The following is a 19,547-nucleotide window of genomic DNA, read 5'->3' on the forward strand; positions in this document are numbered from 1 at the left end:
ATTTTTTGATTCTGGATCTCAGCTCGTAGTCTTTAAATGGAACCTTGAAATAAAATGAGAAGCATAATGATACACAAAAACCGATGACGGCTGAAGGTTCCTTGTCTAACCTTGTAATTTTAAATTAAATCTGTCAGCAAAATTACTCCTCCCAACCATTAATATGGTTATATAGCCCTTTAAAAGATAAGTCACTCAATCCCTTTGTGACTTCAAAGTGCTGCTCCAGAAGCAAGAAATTTCATTTTGATGTTGTGATTGGAGCGTGAAGATGCACTTACAGCTTCTCAGGCTCCCCCTGTATTTCCTACCTATCAGCAGCCTCCCCTGGATGATTGGCAGGTTATTTGCTCTGGTTAACATGCACTGACCCATGAATCATCCATGGAAGGTTGCTGCTAGGTAGGAAATACAGCATGAGGCTAAGAAGCTGTAAGTGCATCTTCACGTTTCAATGCACTTCCAGACACAACTTCTGTTTGCAATTTATCTCTGCTGCTTTGTGGTCATAAAGTGATTGACTGGCTTATCGTTCAAGGAGCTGCACAGTCATGAATAATTTGTGGGGGTATAAAGATTCTAAGGTTTCCTTTTACCTCTTCCAACCCTTCCTACGTAATACATACAGTATATAAGTAGCAAATGAAAGGAGCATGACGGCAAGATCAGGCTACACTGTATACATGGAGATATACGAGCCTGCCTAGAAGCTGTATAAATGAAATGGTAGATTATTTTCTACTAGGTTTGAGATAAAATGGATGCTTTGAAAGGTGGATATGTCCCTTTAAAGGTGAGGCCCTCTCTTATAATGCAATGATATTGTAAGGAGGTGGCGGCGACCCTCGTTTGCCCCTCCCCCACACGGGACTTATGTGGCCTTTTCTTTTATGTTATATCCCATGTGTGTGATGTCTCTTTTAGTCTGTAATGTGTTTCATATGTAATTGCTATGTGTATTGATGATAACATGTTATGTGCTGTGTCTGCAATGTTTTGTATGCATTAGAGGCAGGAACAGCACAAGTTAATTTTGTGAGCTGGGCCAGCATCCTCTAGAGAGGAGGAAACTCCTGTTTCCTAGTCAGTAGCCCAGGCATGTTGGCCCTAGACAGATGTATAGGAGCAGCTGGGGCATTGCCAGATCCCAGGAGTGAACAGAATCTGCTGCCCCATACTAAAGACTTAACATGGCCCCAGGACTTTAGAAGGGCCCCCGCTGAAGGGACTAAAAGCATCCAGATCCCAGAGAGTGGAATACTGCTTGATTTTGGCTACCGTGGCTGTGGGGGGTACAGCCGTGGACAGTGTCAGGGAGAGAGCAGGAAACCAGTGTTGTACCCCTTTTTCTCATCACTGTTTATTAAAGTTTATCCCTGTCGGATCACAGTCTTGACCTTGGATTTTAATTGCCTGGTCTACAGTGACTGAGAAGAAAAGGTAATATGCGAGGGAAGCTGAGTCCTTCCTGTGTTTTTTTTTTTTATGTACAAGGGACCGGGGTGTCTGTGGATTGTGTTTTTTGTGGGTCAGCTCGGTCAGGACTACCACCCTGGTCACCTTTGTTATAATATATCATTCCAATTATGATATGGTAGAATTCTGACTTCTGGGACCACCAGCAAATCTGAAAATGAAGGAGATGCAGTGGTGGTTTAGCACTGAATCTTTTTCAGTTTTTATCCCTGTGTTGAACCTGGAGTGCCCCGCGGGGCCTGGGGATACTCGGTACCGGACCCGTCGACTTCCATGGGGGACGGTGTCACAGCGGCGGAGACCCGGTCCGTGGCCCAGAGGCGTCCAGTAATAAAATAGGGGAAAATTGTGTGGTATTTATGTGGTAAAAATGAAAATAAAGTTATTAGATGGTGAAATACGTGATGCCACCTGTGGTATTCTAGTCAGAGGTGACCAGCGCTGCGGTGTTGCTTCTCTGGGATGGATGTTGGGTGCAGCTATGATGTTGTAGCCATCCACAGGTAGGGCTGTAGTCCCAGGGAAAAGATGCTGAATAAATAGTAAAAATGGCTGTGAACGTTGGGGTGCAGAGAAATGAGAGAAAGACACAGAGAGGTGCAGTTTCTTTACCTTTTACTGGTAATAGGTTGCAGTCCGGAGTACCACATACAGGTGAAAGAATGAGTCCGGCTCGCCTGGAGGCATTCAGGGGATCCACCTTGCCAGGTGGGGATTTAGGACCTTCCTTTCTGCGCTTTGTGTGTGGGTCTCCGCTGTATATAACTATGCTGCGACCCTCTATTCGTGATGGTTTCACTAACCTGTACGGCTGTCAGTGTGAGCCTTTTCCACGGGTACCATCCTTTTCACCATCGGCCCCGGGCTCTTTATCCGCTGCCGTGCCCTCAGGTGATCAATGTGTACAGGAATTTACAATCCCCTGTACTTTCAGATTCGGCTATCAGGACTTACAGTTCCTGTCAGCCTAGGAATCTGATGTCCCTTTTCTCTTTATTAGCTCTTCACTCAGGGTTCTGCTATATGCAGTATTTTAGCTTCCCTAGAGTCTCTCAGTCTCTGCTCTTGTCCTTTCCCTCTTCACAGATCAGCTCTGCCTATTGAGCTCCTCACCAATCAGCTCCCTGTTTTGAACTGACAGGATCTTCCAGAAAAATCTTTTTACCTCACGTCCTCACGTTTAAACTGTCATTTCTCCTCACAGCTCACAGCTGCTTCGTTTCCATGACAACTCCCTCAGCTGATTTCTAGCTGACTCACCAACCCCCTCTGCTGGCCAGAATTTATAAGGCATCTCCCTTTTCTGACCTGCAGCAGGAAATTGTGATTAAATCTATGCTGCCTGGCATGGGGGTCCCTTTTCTGCTTCCAAGCATGACTTTACCCATTAGAGGGAGGTAATGTCACTGTGAAAACCGGACTCTACGTTGTCTCAAACCCCCAACTAACCTACTGCTATGACATCACTACCTAAGACACCTATCTCCATTTACTGACAAGGGTAGCAAAGTTTAATAGGTATGCTACTAATGAAGACTCTTGAGTATCTTTGAACTTGAACCCTATATGGAAAGTATAGCATTGTTCCCAACATAAAAAATTACCACTCATGTACAGGATAGATAATAACTTTGTGAATGATTGGGGTCCTAGCAGTTGGAGGCTCACAATTAAATTGTCACTTCAACTGGCGGCCACTGCTTTCTTCACTACAAATAGGAAACAGAGAAAAGTGAAACGCTCTACTCAGTTATGGCCGGTAGTTCCAAAGTCTCTGAGTAAAGTAGAGCACTAGTGAGCATGTGTGCCCCTGCACCATTCCAATGGGACATTTTAGGGCCCAATTTTCGAAATTTGGAAGTACTACCTGTTGGATATTTATTAATTCTAAAGTTAAGACCTCTCTTGCGGAAGGGTGATAACTTATAATGGTCATAACAATCCTTAAAGGCTTTAATTGTGTAGGGACAAGTTGTCTTGGTCCTCCAAGGGAGAGATTTTAGATGCTATGTTTTTTGTCTACTTTTCTTCCAAGCCAAGGATCTCAAGCCTAAAATATTACATGATTCTCAATCAATTGATGTATACAATAAAATAATGTACTAACAAAATGAGAGCAGATGTCTTTGTGTCTTTCAAGAAGTCTCTTTAATTAAGAGTGAAGTGGTATAGAATGTAAAAATGTATGCAATTTCTTTCAGATGAAAGACACCATTGAGTTTGTATTACTCAGCTGTGCAGCAATTCAGTGGTATATTTATGGACTTGGCAAAGGTAATGTGCCATTATCAGTTGCATCCCCTTCAGATCGGGAAGTGCAATACTGAGTCATCAGTCTATGAATTGTGCTCCGTATATTTCCTTCATGCTAAAAAGGAATGTCAGCTGAGCTCTATATTTTCCATAGCCATCTACTTCTATTGCACCATTTTATTTTTGCATAGTTTATTTTGGAAGCTAGCAACATCCAGGTCCTAATAAATCAAAATAAACCAGACAACTAGAACTTAGTAAAAACCCAATAGTTAAATCTCCCTCTGAGAAGAGAACATTTTTATCAAACAACTATTGAAGAGGGCTACAAAGATTATCTCTGCTTCTTTAGGGCCCAACATGTCCAACTATTACACAGAGAGCTTATGAGTTTCTGTGTAATACTTCAATTCTCCTGTGGGGGCACTGCAGGTGAAATGATAACTTGCTGATGGATTCTGCTACTTATTGCAGCTGGTTGTTCACAATTCCAGGAGCTGGACACCTTATGATCAGTATATTTTCAGAAATATCACATTGCCATTAAGGCAGAAAAAAGGAAAACTCTATTTCCCATCTGGTGTTCATTAATTGGGCAAAAATATATACAACTTCTTTATATACAGTAATTTTTAGTGCTCTGAATGGGCTTTGTTGCATGATGATAGTAACTGCTATGCATCTGTCCCGTATCTGGGCTTTGCTCCCCTCACCTTGGTCCACTCAACTTTGTTGTGCTCCACATCGGGCATGTGATTATGAGGTGGCCAGGGTGGTAGTCATGGCGAGGGACTGCTGATCCGGCACACCCTAGCACACCGCAAAGAAAACACAATGTCCCATTTGTTGTGTGATTTGTGTCAATGCAAGTCACTCACTTTTAGATTGGAGTTCTCAAGTTGCAGGGTCCCGATTCCAGATATCATCACACACTGATTGACAGAGTCAAAGTCCATTTTTACCAAAACAACCTTACTCAGCAAGTTCAGTTCAGTTACAGACATCGCACAGTAATTCTCACTGTTCACAGATCCTTTCCGCTGTGCTGTCCCTTGATCTCCTGGCAATCTTTGTCCCTGTAACATATCATCCGGTATTGCAGCCTCTCGACTAGCCAGACTTGTACGTGCTTGGTGTACCCCACCCATTTTACCCTCCAAAATATAGGCTGGCTCTTCCATAACTTTTACAGACCATAGGTCTCGGATGTTCCGGGATTTCCCACTGAACCTAGTCGCTGCCGCTCTCATGGTGCTCCTGTTCCCTTGTATCCATGTTACTTCCAGCCCTGAGGCCCTGAACTACTGGACTCTTCTTCCTATACTTGTTTCTAAAACAGCCTTACTGTTCTCCATCCCACTCTCTAACTGACTAAAACCAGGAAATGTCTCAACTATCAATACTCTGGCCCCTCCTAACTGGGAAATCCCTTATTTCCTTAAACAGTTCTTATCCTAGCTTTGTCTAGGCTCCTAATCTACAGTGCTGTACTAAACCCTATATTACCCATTACTATTACTCTCACTAAATCCAACACTTTTACTGTAATTCCCTAACTCTATCTCTAGTCCATAAAGGTGCATAACTACACATTAAACATACATCATTACATCATAACGCATCTTACACATAAAACATAACTGTTCTACTAAGAAGGGATGCAGGATATGACTTGACCCCAGCACACCCTTACATGATAATCTGCTTTGGCCTATAGAAGGCCTACCAATACACAAACCTGTGTCTTGGTATTAAGTCTTTTAGAGGTCCTGAGTTCTATTTCCCTGCGATCTCCAGGATCTCTGCTGCCTGTTCCCGGTCTTCTGTTCACCTGCAGTCTCCAGGACCTCTGCTACCTGTTCCGGGTCTGTCCACCTATCATGCCCAGGATTTCTGCTACCTGTTCCCGATCCTCTGTTCCCTGGACCTCTGGTGCCTGCTTCATGCATGCCTCACCTGTCTGCTGCACCAACGACAGTGACCTGTGTGCCCATCTGGACCTTGGGCTTGGAGGATCCACCTCACCAGGGGAATCCAACAGTCACTCTTGAGAAGATATGACTTTGTACAACAGCAATAGAACTTGCAAACTCAAAACTGCTATAGATGTAGCAGTCATCAGCATAACAGCAATAGCTTAGTGGGCCACAGCTACTTCCATAGCAGGACAATCATTTTACGTGAAAGAGAATGTCCTCATTGCACAAATAGCTTATATCTCTGTGCTCTGCTAGATTGTTAATGAAGCATATTGGACATCAAGATGGCAGCTGTATATTTGTATATGGCACTGAATGCATTATGGTGCACTTTCAAAGTGCTGGGACTCTAGGAAATCCTTAGAATGAGGCTTTGAAGTGCCCCATATTACTGGATCATTAGAAGTACCATTGGATGGAACTCCAATGATAAAAATTCATGATTCATTTTCTTTGACTCTGCAAGAGAAAACCAAGTACAGAGTTTGGCAATATCTGATAGACCCAATGAATGAATACAGTGATGTTCCAAATGCAGGATCATAGTTGCATTCATATGCGGCTCTCCAGATCCTCCTGCTCAGGATTAGTAAAGAACCGAGCAGTGAGACCATCAGTAATCAGCGAGTTACCAACTATACAATAGACAAGTGATAACTTGAATTGATTGTCACTGACTTTGCAACATTATTCACCATGAAACTAATGTCTTCAAGGGTAATGAGGCATTGGCACAAAAAGCACCACCTCCAGTGAACTGTCTTATTCTGATCTTCTGATCTTCATGTCTCACACTGATAATGCCCTCTTTCATTTAAAATAAGTTCTGGAGGCAAATTCTTGGGAAAATCTGTGTCTGGCCCATATAGCTTAACAGCTCATTTAAATATTAAGAAAATCTCTGATTTCTCTAGAATAATGTTAGGTTCCCCTTGTGAAGTGGACCCACTAAGCCCCATGTCCAGTTGGGTGCAGCCAGACCCCGGGCATCAGTGCAGCCAGCAGAAAGGTACGTCACACAGTGTCAGACTGAAGAACATTGGGCCCACCAGAGGATTTGATTCTGAGGGCCCACCTTTCTCCACCACTCAAGATTTGCACTATGACCCCTCCTGAAGAAGAAGCCAGGGCCCACCGGAGGATTCTCCATTTCTCTGGTGGGCCAGTCCAACTCTGGGTAAGTGGTGAGGGATGACATGGCACTTCAGAAGTCTCAGGAGCAGCAGGAAGGATGAAGTGAAGCATGCAAGAACAGAAGCATAAGCAGATTAAGTGTGGTGTGCACAGGAGGTGGAGTACACAAAGCTATCGTCTTGAATCACAAGTGTAATAACAGGTCTTAAGTAGGATCAGAGGGATGACATCACTAACCCATGCCGGGCAACCTACAAAACTTGACATGGAGCACAGCAGAAGGCAGTGTACTGAGATGAAGGAAGCTGAGCCCAGAATACCAAGGACAGTTGAATAACAAGTAAACATTGAATCTCAGATATCAAGGTATCATTTTATTCAGCTTTCCATGTCCCGCCTGGCCATATATACTATAGATGAGTTAGGAGGGTTTATCCAACTGACAAATTCCCATTAAACACATTTGAAATTTCATTTTTGTTTTTCAAATGGACAACCCCAGTTGGAATTTCTGTTATTTTTTTAATATCTATTTTTTCATTTTCTATTTGTTAATTATTTTTTTTTTGTATAAACTGCTAATATCCTTCTGCATCTGTAAGCTCCTAAGATTGCATAAAACTATGCCATGAATACCAATACTGGAGCAACTACTACTACTGTCAGTAATAATAAAAATCTGATGACACTGTTAAGTATATGTGGCACTGCATTTTACATCAATGACAGAACTGTAGGATACTTAACAAGATCTCCCGGTTGAACATTTCGGAATAAAGAATTTCATGCGACTGCTAACTCAAAGATTCAAGATGGAAAAAAGAGTGACATTTGATATTACACCAGAAAGAGATGATTATTCCTCTCTTTCATAATATAATAAGCTCGCTATTTTAGCATTAAACTGAAATACATTTTAAATCAATATCACATTAAGGAGTATTTCTGTGAATATGAATAGCTGCATTTTATTAGCTTCTGAACTATTAGCAGACGCCCACAGGAGACACATTTCCATAAATTTACATACATTTCTGGGCAAGTGTTTATAAATGGTCAGGGATATTGTCAGAAATGAATATACAGAAGAAACATGAAGGGAAGCATTGTCTACCGACAAACCATCCAAATGTTGACCTGCTGTGACACTTCCAAATATTATTCAAAGATATGAGGAAATCGCCCACAGTTTATTTAGTAGAACAATTTTCCGTATTAGGTCAATAGTTCCTTTTTAGGGAATCAATTTGTGAGTGTTCTACTTTGAATTCAGCAAAAGCCAAAAAAAAAAGCTTTAAAAGAAATTCAAAGGGCAGTTAGTTGTTTGTGATGCGCGTACATTCAATTTGTTTTTATTTTTGACAGTTTTTAGAGAGTTGATTGTTAAAAAAATGGCAATTTTCTCGAAATGTTCCTTTTAAAAGTCCATTTGCTGAAAGTTTTGTGTTTTTGTTCTTCTTTCTAGTACTACAGTTGAAGTGGCAGGAGCTAATTTGAAGTCATGATTTTTCTTTTGCTGTCCTTTGCTTTCTTGTAAAATTCTTGAACATCTATGTTATGGAATTGCATTTGGTAAGCCATTAAACAGTATTATGAATCTAGTACTTCTATAAAACATAGGTGTAAATGCGTTTTTAGAGTATTCAAATCAAATGTTTATCAAATAGGAGGTTATGGAAAAGTCTTAATTTACACTTAAGTAAACTGCAGTTTACTCATCGTCCACCATTATTCCCCAGAGGAAGGCAAAATTGGCGAAACCTAGGGTCTAGTGAGAATAATCAGCATGTGTTTAATGTTAAATGTCTTTTACATTGCTTTTCAATGGATGTTTGTAAGTATACGAAAAAACGAAAGTATGCATGATTGGTAAGATCATTATCTGTTGAGCACATAAACAAAAGAATACAAGTGGACAGTGAGAGGATCGTAGAAGATTCATGATTGATAGGGTGGTGATTGCTGTTTACGCGAGTATGAATCCAGACTTTTGCATTTCCCCATCTTTAGACACTCGAAACACTGTTTTGACTTTCTGGGCTTTTTGGACCTATCTTTTGGTTTAAACTTGGTCTAGATACCATGCAAAAAAAATTTCAAACTGTGGATGGGAATTTTAATCCTTATTGAAGCTATTTGATGAAAGTTGAATGCTATTTAATATGCTCTGGGGTCTGGGGAGACAACTGTAAAGAAAAATAAAATGAATGCTCACCTTGTCTTTCACCTGTTTCGACCTCCATCTTGCCTGGCGTTCATCAACTTCTTCAGTCATTTTGACTCAAAATCCAGGGCGCAATGTGTTACATAATGACATGCACCGTGAGCCCGGTGTTGAATAAAGAAAGGCTGAGATGGATGATGTGCAACAATGGTTATTGGAAAGAAAATTCTGGACTCCACAGAGAGTTGAATGAAAGGCAATGACAATGGTGGGACATGTGAGTAGCAAGGTCAGTATATTTTTTCTAACCCTTTCCTGTTCTTCTACCGGGTGAGTCATAAAGGACGGATGTATTTGAAGTGGCTATAACTCACCACCAGGTGGAGGTAGAGATGTGCGGGAGGCGGGGTTATGTTTGTGAGGTGAAAGCATTGTTTTTATTTTAGTTTCAGTTTAAGCTATGGTGCCGTGGACGATAGAACATCGCGTTTTTGCGTACGACAATTTTGTCAAGAATAATGAGTGTATCACAGCCGTTCAGCGTGAGTTTCGGCGTAATTTCAATATTCACAGAAATCAAGCTGTTCCCGCTCGTAACACTATCCTACGTTGGGTTGAAGCACTCCGTACACGAGGTACACTAATGAACAAACGACCACCGGGGGCTCCACGAACGGCACGTACCGCTGCACAGCCCTAAGGTAACGGTGTGGTGCGCTATGGGCAAATATGGCGTGATCGGTCCGTACTTTTTCGAAGGCGATAATGGCAATACTGTTACCGTGAACTCTCAACGTTATATCGCCATGATAAATAACTTCTTTGTTCCTGAGTTACGACGGCAACATATCCCCATCTCTAGTGTGTGGTTTCAACAAGATGGGGCAACGGCCCACACAGCCGGAGCAACAATGAACGTTCTTCGCCCTCTCTTCCCTGGTCGCATCATTTCCAGGTTTGGCGATATTAATTGGCCTCCTAGGTCCCCAGACCTGTCCATGTGCGATTATTACTTATGGGGTCACCTCAAATCACGTGTATACAAGCTTAAGCCTCGATCATTACAAGAACTGAAGGAAGCTATTCGAGTGGAAGTTGCCCAAATCGACAGAGTTGTGTTGGAACGTGTTGATGCCAACTTCCAAGAACGCCTTTGGAAATGCATCACTGATAATGGCCACCACATGGCAGATGTTGTTTTCCACACTTGAATTTGTCAAATGCTATTAGTATACGTAACCAAATCTGTGAATACATTTATATTTAATAAATATTTAACGATTTTATGATTAGTTTAAAAATGTCCGTCCTTTATGACTCACCCGGTATAATTAAACAAAATAGTATCTAGTTGACTGCCATTTTGCTGAATTCGCACAAAGAAAACTGCAAAAACTTCGAATTCAAGAGAATCCTAGGTTTTTGGAAAACTCAAAAAAAAACAATTCTCAATAAATTCGATCATCTCTACAAAAGTCCGATCATTTCATTCTCAAAGGACATAGTGGACTTTCACTGGAGAATGGAAGCAACCTAATCTCTTCTCAGATGGATACTCAGCTGAGTGTTCATGTGCTTGGAAGAACCAGTAGAGATAGTCATAGCTCAAATTAGTGTTCTGATATCTAACGTGTCTCGGCACCTTGACCAACTTTTGGATGAGTGATGGTTAATGCAAAATCAAATGTTACCATGGCTCCTGTCCATCTGTGGTTTCTAACTATGGCAAAAAATGTTCTGATTGACTTTGCCATGATTAGACAATTATCTGCAGTGTGAATTTCCTCAGCTTCCAGGTTCTCCGACACTGTTTAATTCACCGGCATGCCATGATTCCTTCTGTGTGGCATGTAAGTAATATCTGACCAGACCTGCTAGTTATAAGCCGAGATAGGGATTCCAGAGGGTAAGGAAATTGGTGTTCACAATATAAATCCCCTATCAATATGTTCTTGGAGGAAACTAAAGCACCCAAGAACACCCGCAAGGAGAACCTACAAACTCCTTGTAGGCATTGTCCTTTGGACAATTTTAACCCAGTATCGTGCTGCCCAGTAAGTCAAAGCGTATTTTAATGAAAAAAATAGTCACATGCTCAAATTCAATGTTTTAACAGCTTTTTTTTCCACATTTGATGAGAGGTATCTTGGGAAGGAGTCCCCCATATATTGAGCCATATGAAAATTTCTAGGTGACTGCTCAGGGAAAAAGCATACATTTTTAGTAACTTGAATCAAAGCCCAAATGGAGATACTTGCTGTTTGCAGCCTCTCAAAAACTGTAGTAGAAGAAATTGTGCAGCATGATGGTTCAGTGGTTAACACTCTGTCTTGGAGCCCTGGGGTCCTGGGTTCAAAACCCACCAACGACATCTACAAGGATTTTGCATGTTCTCCCCATGTTTGTGTTGGTTTACTCCCTTACTCCAAAGATATACTGATGGGGAATCTAGATTGTAAGCCCCAAGGGGACAGTGATGATTATGTATGTAAAGTGCTGATGTGTGCTCATGCGTGTCATAAGATTGCTTTGATGAGGTGACCGTCAGAATTTGGGCCGAAACCTTATGATGAGCACTCTAGGCTTGCAGCCTAGATCTTCCCTGTGCAAACTCAGTCATGGATGGAAGTTCTGGTCTAGAGTGAAGATGCCCAGGATTTCAGCGTGCTGCTGTGGTTCGAAGATTCCATTAATTGTATCAATATTTATAGTTATGAGAATGTTATGCTCAAAAGATTAAAATTCAGCATTGCGTGTAAATCTAGAAAAGTTTATCTTGCCTCAGATAACACAACACTGGGATATCATGGCACAAAATGTAACTCGACAGTTAAGTTGACATTTTTCAATGGCCTGTGCCATGATCTTAATATTCTTGAATTAGATAATTTTCTGCAACAAGTTATCGAGATGGAGGTCCTGCATCATCAGTCAAGATATCCTTTACAAGATCTGTATTGGCAAAAGAAAAGTTTCAGTTTATAGTGTTAATCTTATACCCAGAAAAGCGACCAAAGACTCCCAAATGAGCAAATTTTTGTTTTAATTTTTTAGAATTTTTTTCTGCAGATTTTACTAATTGTCTAAAACTTATTACACCCTTTCAAGCAAAAACATATTCCCTTTTATTACGTTGATTTTCTGAAAGAAAAGGAAATGGAGCACAAATAAAGCTTTGCTTTTTCTCCTGTATTTGTTTTTATGCGATGTTCCCACCCCATTGATTTTTCTTGTTGTGTCTTTAATAGCTCAGCTTCCCGTAACTACTTAGCTTTGAGGGAACAGAATGTGTCTCGTTAGGGTGATGTAATTAAAGGAAAGGTGGACAGAATGCCAAGTCTGGCTTTCTTCTCTAAGCACCACCTTGGATATTGCCTAAACCCAATTACTGGTTGCTATGTTTGTTAGGAAGTACAATGATTCGTTCTCCTAATAATCTTGTTTTCTCCTCTTGACTCTTGTTAAGACTGTCTGAGCCTCTCAAGCATGGAGAGACAAATTTAATTCGACATAAAAGTAGCATAAAACTAATGACAAGAAAATAAGTGACAACTACTCCACCCTAATAATCTTATGTTGCATTAATGCTGGATGACTGTTCTTTAGGACAAATGAAACATATCTTGAGAGGTACAGTGACAATTAGTGTTGACTTGCAGAACAAAAGGCACATTACAATTTTTCTTTTTGTCAATAATTGACCCAAGATCACTTATGTAGATTTCCAAAGATGCAACTTTTGCTCTTGTACAGGTTAAAGTAGTTGTCCGAGACATAAAAAGTTTTTATGTCTTTTAAAAATGTAAATCAATTAAATATTCCAAAATGCATTTATCTTTTTGAGTCTACCAATGGATAACTGTTTTAATACCTGTTGCATAGCTCCAAAAGGATTATATCTCATGACATTTGGACAAATTCAGTGAGCCTCCTTGTCCTCCATTTGTGTACGTAGATGATGAACAGTCTGATTGTCAAGCTCGGTTCATTTTCTAAAGGTATTGTCACACTTAGCGATGTACCAGCGATCCCGACCAGCGATATGACACGGTCAGGATCGCTGGTACATCGCTAAGAGGTCGCTAGTGAGCTGCCACACAGGCAGATCTCACCAGCAACATCGCAGGGGTCGGGGGTCGCTACTTACCTGTCAGACGAGGCGATCCTGACATCCTCCGCCCGCGTCCACGCGTCGCTCATCTCCACAGCAGGAAGCCCCAGCAGGAAGCTGACGACGAGAAACGGCTCAGGACGTTCTCACACGATCAGCGATAACCAGCGGGGGAGCGGTCGGAGGTAAGTATCAGACATAGTGATATCGCTATAACGTCACAAAAACCAGTGACTTTACAGCGATATTGCTAGCGATATCGCTTAGTGTGACAGGCCCTTAAGCCATTGCCCTTCTCTCACACTTAAATGGGTTTTCCAGGTTTCGGGTTAGAGTCTGCTGTCACACTATGTGATTGTAGACTTGCTAGTCTTCAGTCTGAACAGTCAGTATTCTCAGGTGCCGGGAGCAGGTGGGTTTGTAACCGCAAGTATTAGATTTCCATACACGCAGTTGCATGCAGACTAGAAATGCACAGCCTCACTCAATAGAAGAGAATTGAGCAAGACCAGACACGTCTAGTTGAATTGTAGCAGATCGCGTACTTGCAGTCATTTGACCGCCCGCTTCCAGCGATGACTCTGGAGAATCTTGACCATTTGCTCTGTGCACGCTGTAATGTTTCACAAGTCTGCAGATATTCTCCTTCTGGTCCTTCCAACCTTATTCACTTTCGGCACTGACTATACCTTGAGTAACATTATGATATTTCTTGAGGTCTAGTCAGTGCCATAGGCGCAGAAGAGTAAAAATGGAAAAAAAATCTGCAGCCAATGGAGGGAATGAGCCAGCAGAGAACTAAGCGAGGAGCTACCTCACCAGGGCAATGTGGAGCCATGGGGACATCATGTTATTTTTATGTTTAACCTCACATGACCCTTTAAATAATCAAGCAAAATGCTGGCCTGGGCCATTTTGCTTGAGTCGAGTGAATTAAATCTCCAAAATAAGTTTGCATTCTGGTCGAATTAAATTTTTTACGAAATACAAAACAAATTTGATTTGCCTCAAGTTGATCTGCTCACCTTTGGTTGGCAGACAACTCTTTTAACAAGTTGATCGCTGCTCTTGTGAGAGACATCATCCAATCACAGAAGAAGGAGAAAAGATTTTGAGATGCATCTATACCTTTGTTATGAGCACTGCAAGTTCTTCAAATCCCATATTAGCACGACATTTATCTGCAAAACAGGAGGCGTTCACAACTATATTTGGGTGTTTCTGATTGAGATAAGAGTTTTCCTTTGAGGCAAATTGAATTTTCCTCAAATTTCTGAGAAAATTTAGGATTTGTAAAAATCCACATATTTTGTGATTGATTCATGCAAAAAAAATGCCTGCAATGGATTAAAATCTGGTGTAACCTTCACTGGCACCCTCCGGCATCTGACATGTTTGGCACGTCCTTTCCTATGTTGACAAGGATGCAAAGCCATGATGCCTGTTATATAACGTCATAACATTACAGTTTCGTCTTTGCAGGACATGCCAAAGCTGCCAGACACTGGATGATGCCTAAGATGCCAGATGCTGGATGATGCCAATGATGCCAGATGCTGAAAGATGCCGAAGATGGTCTAGTGAAGACTGCATTGTGACTGACATGAAAAGAAACAACCGGAACAAAGCAGGGCGGGACAGGTGAGTGTCAGGTGAGAAAAATTTTAAAGTTTTTTACATTTTTTTTGCATATGTTTATTATGAAGTCCATGGAGACCTGAGACCATAATAATGTACATTTGATTTGCATCAAATAAATTAAATGAGAATCATATTTCCTGACCAAATTTGAACAAAATGTTCACGTTGAGTTTTTGACAGTTTCGCTCATCGCTAGCTTCAGAGGTAAAATTGACCTAAAATTTTATAGATAAGGTTTATCTTTTTTTATGACCTTACAGATATGTTATACAAACGCACATGATACTTCATATAACATTTAATTGAATTATTAGTATTGCCTTGCTGAGTATTTCTGTGAGAAGTGACCTCTGTGGTCTTCATCCACCAGCCTACGACTAGATTTATCATTCGAGAAGTATAATACATATTTTTATGACCTTTTTATACACCCTTGAACTTGAACATAAAATATGACTTTACGCTTTTCTATTTTTCTAATTTTCCTCAGTAGGGAATGCCATATTTGACCTTCTAGAGGCCATGTAAATATCAGCATAAGCAGCTCTTTTCTTTCCGTATGATGTGTAAGTTTTAATCACCTTGCACTTCATCATAACTGACTTTTGCATCAGGACGCAAGGGCAAAAACCATGATTTAATGATTTCACTGGTGACTGACAATCTCACCTTTGCATTATTAAAAGAAGGTGACTCCAAAAGTTCAAGAATAATAGTAAAATAATCCTAAACCTTCACAAGAGCCAAGTCCATTAATCTAAATGCATTCTAACTCCTCGGAAAGGCCACAAATTAGCACAAGAAATCTGATGTTTGATATGAACTTCTAACTCAGCTTGCTTATAGACTATAGATGAACAAATTGGTTCATAAGAATTCAAGTTTGTTATAAATTTTCTGAATAAAGTTGATTTTCCAGATTTCAACTTTTTTGCAGTTTAATTTTTAGGATTTCCAGCAAAATTATAGCCCACTGTTGGATTTTGAGGGCCAAGGAAGGGTTAAAAAAAACCCTTATATTCACCTCTCACAAGCCTTCCGTTTTCCCGTACCGCCACCATTTGTCTTTGTCTTCTATTTTCTATTTCCCTTTGATTTTGGGCTTCTGGTGCTGTCGTTATTCACTATACCCCCATGCCATTGTGTGGGGTGTGATGCCTGTCATTGGCATCCAAGACATAGAGGGGCTTCTCACTAAAATAGAATGTCATCAAAAAGTTAATTTATTTCAGTTCTTCAATACAAAAAGTGAAACTCCTATATTATATAGAGTCATTACACACAGAGTGATCTATTTCAAGTGTTTATTTCTGTTAATGTTGATGATTATGGCTTACAGCCAATGAAAACCCAAAAGTCATTATCTCAGTAAATTAGAATACTTTATAACACCAGCTTGAAAAATTATCTTAAAATTCGAAATGTTGGCCTACTGAAATGTATGTTCAGTAAATGCACTCAATACTTGGTTGGGGCTCCTTTTCTTAACAATCCTTTCAAGGCTGCGGTTATCCTGGTTGCTTGTGCACCTATTTCTACCACACTTTTTCCTTCCACTCAACTTTCCATTATTATGCTTGGATACAGCACTCTGTGAACAGCCAGCTTCTTTAGTAATGACCTTTTTTTGTGGCTTACCCTCCTTGTGGATTGGGTCAATGACTGCCTTCTGGACATCTGTCAGTTCAGCAGTCTTCCCCATGATTGTGGAGCCTACTGACACAGACAGTGGGAACTTTATAAACGCTTAGGAAGCCTTTGCAGGTGTTTTTGTTAATTATTCTAATTTTCTGAGATAATGACTTTTGGGTTTTCATTGGCTGTAAACCATAATCATCAACATTAACAGAAATAAACACGTAAAATAGATCACTGTGTGTGTAATGATTCTATATCATATATGAGTTTCTCTTTTTGTATTGACGAACTAAAACAAATTAACTTTTTGATGATATTCTAATTTAGTGAGAAGCACTTGTAAGACGCCCCCACCATGAGTATATGTGCCTAGTGAATACTGGCAGCCTTTGAGGTACAGAATCAGAAGGAGTGAGGGTGCTTTCACTCTCCATTTTGGCACATAATCGTTGGCCCCATCAGGGCTTACGTCTGAACCTCCTGCAAAACGGGATTTGAGTGTATGCGCTGATGAGGTCATAGGCTCTAATGTTTGCCGACAGAGCGAACTTGTGCACCTACTGGAGAAGGACTCTCAGACGCAGTTAACTTGTCTCAGTGTCCAACTCCAGTAAGTGTACACTCAGGGCCCTTTTCCCTGTAGGGATGTATTATCCTTTGGTTTTAATGAAATATTGTGTCTCTAATCCAATTAAGATTGGGTCTGACTATATGAGTCTCCTGATGAGTTACACTGAGTGGTGGTGATGAAACGCATACGTACGTGAGATAGAGTGTTAGAATTGTGGTATCTTGTGGAATGGGGGGGTCACACAGCACCCACCACTACCACTTTGTGACACCAGACAGATCACACAGATAACACCGCTCTCACAAGCTGTCAAGGTAACGCCACTCAGCTGCCTCCAATCTTCAAGAAAATTACGCAATTGACCGACAAGTGGTGGACAAGGCCGCGGCTGCTTTCACTACTAGGCTGGTTATTGGAGAACTAACAGTGAGCTTATTGTACATACACCTCAGATTTCAATGCATGGAGTTTATATATATACTCCCCGTACAGTCACTACCAGCTCCCCAATAGCAAAAGAACTACTAGCTGCCACCACCAAGCGTTTATTCAGGTCGACACCCGGAGCAGGTAGCGTATGGCTTCAAGGGTGCGGTTTATAGAGCAAGAGGAACAGAGCTATTAAATTTTATATATTTAATCAAGAAAGATAGGCAGTGTTTATAAAAATATACAAGATAGATCATACAAAATGGGAACAAACAATTTGATATATACAACTACATGAAATAAAACAAAACTGCCAAACAGTGGTTAGGGCGGGGTACTGACAAAATACTGAACATGGCCAGTTCAGGAACTGGAGACTGAAATTAGGCAACAGCAAGACACAAACTCAAGCAATTAGTGAATGTTTCTTGTGGCTTTAAGCAGGCCCAAACAGGAAACAATATGGCTTCCACTGGTTCAACATTGGTTATATAGGTAAAGGGCAATAGCAGAAAGACAATAAAAGCCTCCAGTGATAAGAGGAGGAATTGTAGAACAATATAGCAAAGTGAATAATAGCAGCTACTAGTGGTAAGGGGTGAAATTGTAGCACAATTTAGCAAAGTGAATATCAGCCACTAGTGGTAAGGGATGGAATTGTAGCACAATTTAGCAAACTGAATAATAGCAGACACTAGTGGTAAGGCGATAGCAGACACTAGTGGTAAGGCGTTGAATTGTAGCGCAATTTAACAATCTGAAAAAATAGCAGCCAATATTGGTAAGGGGTGGAATTGTAGCACAATTTAGCAAAGTGAATAATAGCAGCCACTGGTGGTCAATCCAAAGAAGGACAACCAGAATCCTGAAACCTTTAGTGATAATCTCCTGCTGATAAAACTGTGATATTATCAAAACTACGGCAAGTGGCCCATTAAGTGTCACATCACTGGAATCAGCGTCTCTGTCTCTATTTTATGCCACGCTCAAATTAGGTGGCACTGTGGCGCCCTGCATCTTTATTGCCACAAAAGTGTTAAATATGTACTGTTTTGCATGTGTTTTGTGAGGAATTGGGGTTATGCTTTCTCTGCTAGGGATCACAACACACACACACAATTTGCCTCACTCCCTCACTTGTCTGTAGCTGAGAGCTTTGCAGACATGCCCAAACTGGGAGGGGGAGGGGCAGAGTTGTCTTGGAGGCCATGTTTTGACATGTGCTCGATCCAGGAGTACAGCTAACAAGAAGCACCAGGGAACCAGCCCCTAGACCATCCATGCTTTCAGAGCAGGGTGGTAAGCTAAGAGACTGTGTGGGATTATACACACAGTCAATATTATGCAACCAGCAGTAAAGCTTTTTCCCTCAGAAATACTGCAAGAACCTAGGATCAGTGAAGGATAGTGCAAGTGGGAACTTGAGCTGCTTCACACAGGATTCATGCTGCAAGTTGCTGAAGGAGAAATACATAGTGAGTAGAGGCAATACTGGGAAGCTCTAAACTCCGTGAAGCCTTGGTCCCAGAAGGGATTAGAATAGCAAGAAGCATGCACTGAGTCACAAGCAGAGCGAAGGATAACTCCCATTCTCCAGAGCAGACTGTAACCTGGTGAGAGTTGTAATATCTCCTCTGAACTGCACCTGAACTACAGTAAATGATAAAGTGACTTTTCTTGTCTCCTGCCTTATTACTCTGTGCCTTCTACTTGCATCACAATCTCTGGGGGTCAGCCCTGGTTGGAGAGGGTTTAACATCTGCACTGCCATCACCATCTACTCCCCCAGGGATCATCTGCAGTGCCGGCTATACTACAGTTGAACACTCCAATTAGCATCACAAATCACTACATAAACTTTATCCCCATTCAATTCGACCCCTTTTACATGACCGCCTGGGGCCACGGACCGGGTCACTGCCACTGTGACATTTCCCATTGAAGTTAATGGGTCCAGCGCCGAGTATCACACGGCCTCTGGGGCGCGTCAGCACAATCCTGGTGACCAATTCCCTTTAATCAAGAACAATCGATAGCCCAGACAATCTTTTTTTTTATCCCTGACAACATTTTTTTTTAACAGGTGATTATGTTTTCTTCATATAGGTTGTCTTGCTTTTAATCCATCACATTTTAGGCTTTGGTCAGAAA

The sequence above is a fragment of the Dendrobates tinctorius genome, unplaced genomic scaffold (assembly GCF_039654945.1).
Source record: "Dendrobates tinctorius isolate UK_male_01 unplaced genomic scaffold, ASM3965494v1 ptg000027l, whole genome shotgun sequence".
Classification (NCBI taxonomy): Eukaryota; Metazoa; Chordata; class Amphibia; order Anura; family Dendrobatidae; genus Dendrobates; species Dendrobates tinctorius.